Genomic DNA, 8410 nt, shown 5'->3' on the forward strand with positions numbered 1-8410 from the left:
TTAAAAGAAGTTTAACTATCAGTCAGAAGCAGAAACTTTGAGAATGGTGTGGAATTATATCTACAATGCACCCAAGCCCCATAGGTCCAGTGGATCTGATATCAAACTATATATATACTCTTTTCAGTCTCATTGCTTCCTTGAAAATACATCAACTTGGTAACAAAAGTTCATACTGAGTACCAATATGCAAAAAATATGAACCATGATAGATTTCTTTTATAAATTTCAATTAGTTAAAGTTTCACAATGTTTGTCAATTTGTACTCCTATCATAATATGTAAATTTAACCAGTTAGCTCTATCACACATCCTTTATGCCACATTTTGAAACTAAATAGTAAAGAATTGGGTTTATTTGATCCTCATAAGCATTATATAGATATAAGGGACTTTTAAAAATTCAGAACGTGAAAAAAAGTAAAAAACTAGAGCGAATATATTGCATCTAACTTTTAAAAAATAGTGCACACAATTCATCTAGATACAATTATATCTTAGCTCGGTTGAAGATAAATAATACCCATTTGACAGAGAGCAACGAACTGTAGAAATCATACACTCCAGATGAGCAAACAGAAAAAGAAACATAAGATCATTCTAAGTTAGACTACATTGCAGAAATTAAGTCATTGAAGGTTAAAATATCATTAAAGACAGTAAATTGGCTAAATTTTTTTTAGCAATATCAGTTAACTGTTTCCCACTCCTCTAGACTCAGTAATTGAAACATGCAACAATCATGAAAGAGGTATCGAAATTATTATGTGAAATATTTTTGTATTCGAAACAAATTTTCAAGTGTAGCAGTTCAGCTGGAAAAGTTAAATGTTTAAAAAACTAAAACACTATATGTATGCAAATGGGACTGTAAGCTATTCAATTGTTGCAGCATTGAGTTGTTGATTGTTGTCGGCTTCTATATTCAAATTTCTGCAAAATTAGACATTGAGAAGTATGAGTTGATTGTTGTCGGTTTCTATATTCAAATTCCGGCAAAATTAGACATTGAGAAGTATGAGTTCATCAGTAAGAAATAATGGATTTATAGCTAAAGCATGAAAAATATCATTTGGAGAAAATTTGTCTTGGTAAAATAGCACAAGAATAAGTGATAAATATTCCTTTGTATTCTAATTCATGTTTATATATAGTTTTATAATCTTCTATTTATTTGTAAAATTTTAGATTCTGATCTCTGTATAAAAGGTAAGTTGTTGACGAGTTTCAGAAATCAGTTCGAAGTATCAGGAATTGTTGAAGAGCTTAAAATGATAATCTCATACTTATGGAGTTTGAAGCAATGTTTAATTTCATAAACATAAATTTTGTCCTGTTGAAGTTCGGGTCTGAAAATCAAATATATTTGACATAGCAAGTTTGATATCCCTATTTTATGACTTGCTGAAAAGCATATTTCTATAATTGTTTAAGAGTAAAAAATGTATTGTATATTAGAAAATAAAAGGCAAATTGCTACACTTCTGTTTCAATTTGAAATGTTTATAGCTTTGACCATTTAATTTGTTTATGCGTTAAAATTCATACACATTATGAAATGCTTGAGTCTCAACGATTTTGAACACCATGATACTATTATCAAGTAATTTGTTTACAAAATCAGAGTCCTTTCCCTGCTCATCAATGAACTTCTCTACAGTTAAATGCAAAGGTTGCCTAACAAGGATTTGAAGGATATAATGGTTTAGTTAAAATTTTGATGCATCTTACTGTTTTTCAAATAGCTTGACTTAGATATTGCTGAAAGTAAAAAGATAGAATCAGAATGCTGTGTAGGAAACACAACATAAAACAGTTAAAACATACCTAATTACTTCTGCTTCTGATATTTTCTCCTACTTCAGATCTTTATGTATCTTTGCATTCAATGGCTTGAGAGAAACTAATCCAAAAGTCAGAAGTTTAGAAAATATTGAAAAAAAATAACATGAAACTAAAGCAAATTAAAAGCCCTTTTTAAGAAAATTTGAAAAAAAAAAATGATTTTACCTTTGACCAATTTCAAGTCTTTGCAGCACTGCAGCTGGCATTATATCTTTTGATTTTTGCTCTTCATTCATTGTTGATTTTTTTTTTTATCAAATTTTTTCTTAAAACCCCAGTCCTATAATATAATTTCAGAAACAATTGACAACTGATATTTGCTAGAACAATAATAACTGGTTGTAACCTGCCAAGAACCAATTTTCAAAATTACTATAAAATAGCAATTTCAAACCCTAATGGATATAATGATGTTTATTTTCCATAATAATTATGTCAAATAAGGAGGAATGCAGTGCAACTTAGGAATGAATTGTTAGGGTACCGGTTGAAAGCCCATGGGTATCTTGAATATTTCTCTCATATTGTATGGTTTTGTCTTCATGGAGCTAGTTTTTGCTAATTTAGCTGGTTCTTGGGGAAAAAATGCATGCTTTGTATGGAAAAGTGTTTCTCTTTCCTGCAAGACTATCTAGATTGTTATTGTACTATATTTTGATATATTGTGTCTTGGTAAGCTTTATCTAAGGGTGAGGGATATATATATGATATGAATCATTTTTTTCACAATAAAGTTTTTTCAATTGTAACAAAATGTCAAGCCCTAATCTACAAAGCCTATGACTAATGGAAGGTAACCATTCTATGGTTCATAAACGTACGAGAATAAGCCTAATTTGTAACCTTCATAATGAGATTTTTACTTTCCTCTTGAACTTTTATCATTGAAACTCCTTAGTGAAAACTAATAATGTTGCTATGACTTCTAATAAAAGTTAATCCATTTGTAAGCACTAAAAAATTGATGAGTTAATAAGCATTTGGTTCATCTTTCAACTCTAGATTTAAGTGCTAATGTGGATCATTGCTTCAACTTGAGCAAGCAATCTAGTAAATTTCAATGAAACAAAGATGTTGTACAAAGTAAACAGAGAGGTTGTAAAGAGAAAATTCAAAAGGAAACAGAGTGACTAACTGTGTTTAGGAAAAACAAAAGAAGTGACAAATTGTGGAAAAAAATCAATACAGGATACCCAATGCAGAGGGTGAGAAGGATAGAAAAAGTTTTCAGAAAATGAGATTAGAATATTTTTGGTCTAGCCAATATAAATTTGCTAATTGTCTCAAGAAATTGGATATAGGGATTCATGGTGAGAGTAAAAATATCAGACTTAAGATTATTATCTTTGCAAGAATGACATTGCATAGAATATAATGCTTATCAACATGTGTTCAATAAATGGTAATGCAAGAGGGTAGTGATAGCAGTAGTAGAGTGACATATAAGAAGAATAAAACATGCGTACAATTGATGTAGATGGGTCAAGGGGTCAAATCAGTTGTTTAACCAATGAAATAAAGCATAATTATTTTCAACTCCATTTTAATATAACTACAGGTAAAGCTTTCCAACCACAGCATACCTTTAAGGGAATTGATTACTAAAAATGAGCATTGTGGGCTGCAGTCAGGTTAGCTGTTATTGCCAGCGTTCAATATAATAATCTTATTCAATGAGATGCTCTATCACTGTTTCAAGTGGTCAAACAATTTACAGAAGCCTACATGCTTTCAAATTCAAATTACTAGAACGTGATTAATAAGTGTACTTGTTTACCCATTTACACAAGTCTGTAATTATTGGAGAACTTTGTTTTTTTTTCCTTTTGTATGCTTCCACATTTTGTACAATGAGCATTGCGGGTTGCAACCCGTTTAGCCACTATATCCACCATACAAAGAAAATCATATTCAATGAGTTGCTCTTTCGCTCTCTCACTTTTTGCCTTGTGAAAGCACATACTTCAGATTACAGATTTCGAATAATTGAGCATATGTAGATTAGTCTTCAGGGAGATTGTGTGTGCAGATTATGCACAGTGTGTCGGGTTATGAACTTGAATATGCACAGTGTGTCGGGTATCAAAATTTAAAGTTGTTAGTTCACTGTCATGCAAAATCTGCTCCAAACTTGCAGCCCCTAATGAGTAGTAAATTGAAACGCTTCAAGAGTAGTGTGCATTATTGAACAGTTCGTCAAGCACAAGGGTTTGTCCCACTAGTCTAGTCAAGCGTTCATAAAAGTTATACTTTTCAATACTTCTCTTTTCAAAGGTACTTCATATGGACCTATACTAACCATACAAAAATTAACAGCAGAGCATCATTGAGATCATGCCATACACTACAAAATTTAAGTTTCCAAGACCATGTATTATATTGTGGCCAGAGTTCTCCAAACAGTTGACAGAAATTGAAAGCCAATTTTTCTATATCTATAGACTAGACATAATCAGCCATTCTAACCCTCCTCTAATGTATAGTTGGTGTCTCAACTTAATGACTAGTTTCCGGCCCAACATGACCATTTATAGTTTGGATTTGCAATGATAGAGATTTTGCAAATAGGGTTTGTGTTGGCTTTACTTTTCTATTAATAAAATGTAGTTTTATTGTAAAGCCATGCCAAAGAACTTAGAGGAATGCACAGAAGCTAAGATATGAACAATTTACAAACAGTTAAACTTGCTATTGTTGTCTCTGATTTCTATAAGTGACCAATGGTTTGTTTCAATCAAAACGAGATCCTTGTTCAGCAAGAGAATGGTAGAGGGCACAACAATTAAAATTGGATTTTTTTAAACCCTAAAATGAATTAAATCTTATACTCAATAAAGATGTTGCAAATAGAATTTGTGGTGGCTTTACTTTTCTATTAATAAAATGTAGTTTTATTGTAAAACCAAGTCAAAGGGAAAAGTAGAGAACCTAACATAGGAACAATTCACAAACACTTACTCTCTATCGTTGTTTTGTCCGGCTGACTGCGTGCAGAATTATTACTTATTTTTCTACCCAGGTGACTGCTGCATAATTATTACTTATTTTTTATTATAAGATTCATTGCCAGTGAAAATACTCTGACCTCTGTGAGTGACTAGTACTTTCAATGAAGAGGGGATCTCTATTTTCTGAGCTTTATGGTCTATGGTCTTTACAATATAGCTACAAGCTGACATTTGAAGCTTATTTGTAGAGTTTATCTGGAAGCTTCCACGATAGGCATGTATGTTGGCATGTGGTTTTGTTGATTGGGAACATGTATCTGGTAGGACAGGGTTCTTTATTTATTTGGAAGCTTCAATGGTGGTCATTTATGTGGCCATGTGGCTTTGTTGGTTACAAATTTCGAGAGCCATACAAAGTAATGGCACTGGCTATGCAGGGGAAAATTTGCACCCCCGATCCCCGTGCTCGTCCTCCTTCCGTACGGATGCAGTCAGAATTCCTGCAAAATTCGTACTCTCCTTCAGCCTTCATTTGTCTTAAGGCTCCCATACGGTAATACGGTAAAGTTAAATATTTTTTTTTATAATATTTTTATTTATAGTATTTTTTTATAATTTTTATTTATTATAAAAATAACAAAAATTTAAATATTTTTTTAATGATTTATTTTAATTTATTTTAATAATAATATTATAATATACAATTAATTGATTTTAAGATATATATTATATGTAAATTTCAATAAATTTTTTTTTTATTTTAACTTTTAAAATATATATGTAGATAATAGTTTATTTTTTATAAATATATATTATTTTTTATATTACATATTGAACTTTTAAAATGAATTATAAAAATAAGTTATACGTTATAATTTTTTTTATAATTTTTTATTTTTATTTATATTTAAAATAACTATATTATAATATATAATTAAGTGATTTCAAGATACATATAAGTAAAAAAAGTTTTTGCTTTTTTAAATTATATTTTTGAATTTTAAATAGTAAATTATATGTTTAAATATTTTAAAATTTTGTTCTTATTTATTTTAATAATCATTATATTACAATATACATAATATATAACTTAGTGATTTTAGCATATATCAATTTTTTTTGATATATTTGAAAATCACTTAATTATATGTTATGGATGCTAATTTTTAATAATAGTTATACTTTTATTTAAGTTACACATAACTTTCAACCAAAAATTTAATTTTTTTTATATAAATGTTAAAATTGTAACTAGGATATGTCAAATATTATGTATGTTCAAAAAAATAATTGTATGTTAAAAAAAATTTGTATGTTAAGATCACCTAAATACATATTATGTGTGTTAATTTTTTACATTAGTTATATGTACTTTTACTGCATTAGTAAATTTTTTGATATATATTACCTATGTTAAAATATAATAACTATTTAAATTAATAAGAACAATTTTTTTTTTTTAATATATATTTTAAAATTATAACAAAGTTATTTATATATTATGTATGTTTATTTTTTTAATGTGAAAATTGTTTAGTTATATATTATTAATTTATTTATGTTAAGTTTTTAGTAAAGCTATTGTTTACTATACATATCTTGGAATCACTTAATTATATATTATAATTTAATTATTTTTAAAATAAAGAAAAATAAAAATTATAATTTAAACATAAAACTCATTTTAAAAATATATTAATAAATTTAATATATAATGTAAAAATAACATATATTTATAAAGAAAAGCTATTATTACTTATATATGTATTTAATTTTTTTTAAAATAAATTATTAAAATTTACATATAATATATATCTTAAAATAAATTAATTGTATATTATAATATTATTATAAAAATAAATTTAAAAAAAAATTAAAAACATTATTACAAAAATATTAAAATTTTCATTATTTTAAAAAACTATAAATAAAATTTATTATAAAAAGAACTATTTAACTTTACCGTAGGGTCGGGAGCCTTAAGTCAAATGGAAGCTGTAGGAGAGTACGAATTTTGCAAGAATTCTGACTGCATCCGTACGGAAGGAGGACGAGCACGGGGATCGGGGGTGCAAATTTTCCCCTGCATAGCCAGTGCCCAAAGGAATGGGTTTTGACGAGTCTGACATTGTTTGAGCTAGGGAGTGATGGTATACTCCGACATTGTAATATGGATCATGTACAACCTGATATATTATGTGAATCTAATCATGGAGTTGCAGGTGGTCCTTATGGGGGTAAAGCTAGAAACCGCAAGATTAGCCTGGCCTTTGGTGGCCTGTCATATTATCCTTATGCTGATGAGCTGAGCTGAAGCCGGTCAGGTCTTACCGGGACTAAGAAATCTTTCTCACTCGGGAGAGAGATGAAGTGAAATTTGAAACAAAGGGAAGGTAATAAGGGATAGAACTCTAGAATCAGGGGAATTTAATTAAATGACTGTGAAATGCACTATATCAGAGATTGTTTCCATTGAGCGCAACCTCTGTGGTTATGTTTATCCAGATTTCAGTCATTTTCAGCTCTAATAAGAAAGCGATAGAAAGTTGCAAACCCCAGATGAAATTTCAAAAACTAACAACAAAATATTCCTGCAATTTGGAAAGCAAATCATACCTACCTAAATGTAGTTTCAGAACCGCCAAAAATATCCAGGAATTTGGGAAGCAAATAATACCTAAATGTCAGCCCGCTGAAAATACTCCAACCTCTGTTACTATTAATGCTTCCAGTCAAGATGAAATTCCTTTGTTACTGATTAATGCTTCCAATCAAGATTCAATTCATCTTTTTTGTGCAGCACGAAAATAGTAAAATAGTGGAATTAATGAAATCTGTACAGCATTCCATAAGTAAGTAAGTACTGATTATAATTAAATCTGCATCAATTCATTTATTTTAAATCTCCTGCCTTGCTATCACCATGAGTCTGTGACGACAGATGCCAAGCTAACTTTGCTCAGCTTTGCATTTCTAATGTAATGCTTCTACAAATTCCACAATAAATGCACCTCCAAACAACGAAATCTGGTAACAAAATGAGTTATCTGGTCTTTGAGCGCACAGGCAAAATGTGATAGCGGAGACAGGAAGTATATTCCAGAATGCCAGTTGTTGTCCATTAAACCCTAAAAAAGCAGGTGAAGTATTTTCTAGAATGCCAGCTGTTGTCCATTATATCCTAAAAATAAAACCTTAGCTAATGCCTTAAATTTTTTCTTGCTGGTTGAGTATTCGTCAGAAAAAAAATCCTCAATTTTTAATTGAAAATTAAAAAAACCACTTGCAGAAATAACAAAGACCAATCAGAAAAAAAAAAAAATACCTAAAATTTCATTAAGAAAATGCCAACGCTACATATCATAGGAAAAATGGTTTAATTTTTTACTGGCGTGCTTTTTGAGGAAAGATTAATATGGGCAGACGAAAACATTAGTTTCCTACCTATATAGACAAGGACTAATAAGTTTTAATAATTGAAACAATTGAATATACCTAGTTTTGTTATTTAATTATTGTCGATTTAATAATATTAGTTTTAGTGGTGTTTGGAAAAGTTTTGGTATTAGTAATAGTTTAAAAAATAATATAAATAAATGATCATTAATATTGAGAAA

The 8410-nt window shown here is 29.2% G+C and overlaps 1 long non-coding RNA gene across 1 annotated transcript; it reads right to left on the reverse strand.

Annotated features, from left to right (window-relative positions):
* Positions 1-803: 803 nt before the first annotated feature.
* On the reverse strand, positions 804-2181 carry LOC131859767 (uncharacterized). Its single transcript, XR_009359345.1, has 3 exons — positions 2011-2181; positions 1828-1903; positions 804-933 (listed from the first exon to the last, which is right to left on the reverse strand). It is a non-coding gene; the product is annotated as an uncharacterized LOC131859767 (long non-coding RNA).
* Between the last annotated feature and the right edge of the window lie 6229 nt (positions 2182-8410).

This window comes from Cryptomeria japonica, chromosome 11, assembly GCF_030272615.1.
Source record: "Cryptomeria japonica chromosome 11, Sugi_1.0, whole genome shotgun sequence".
In the NCBI taxonomy this organism is placed as follows: domain Eukaryota; kingdom Viridiplantae; phylum Streptophyta; class Pinopsida; order Cupressales; family Cupressaceae; genus Cryptomeria; species Cryptomeria japonica.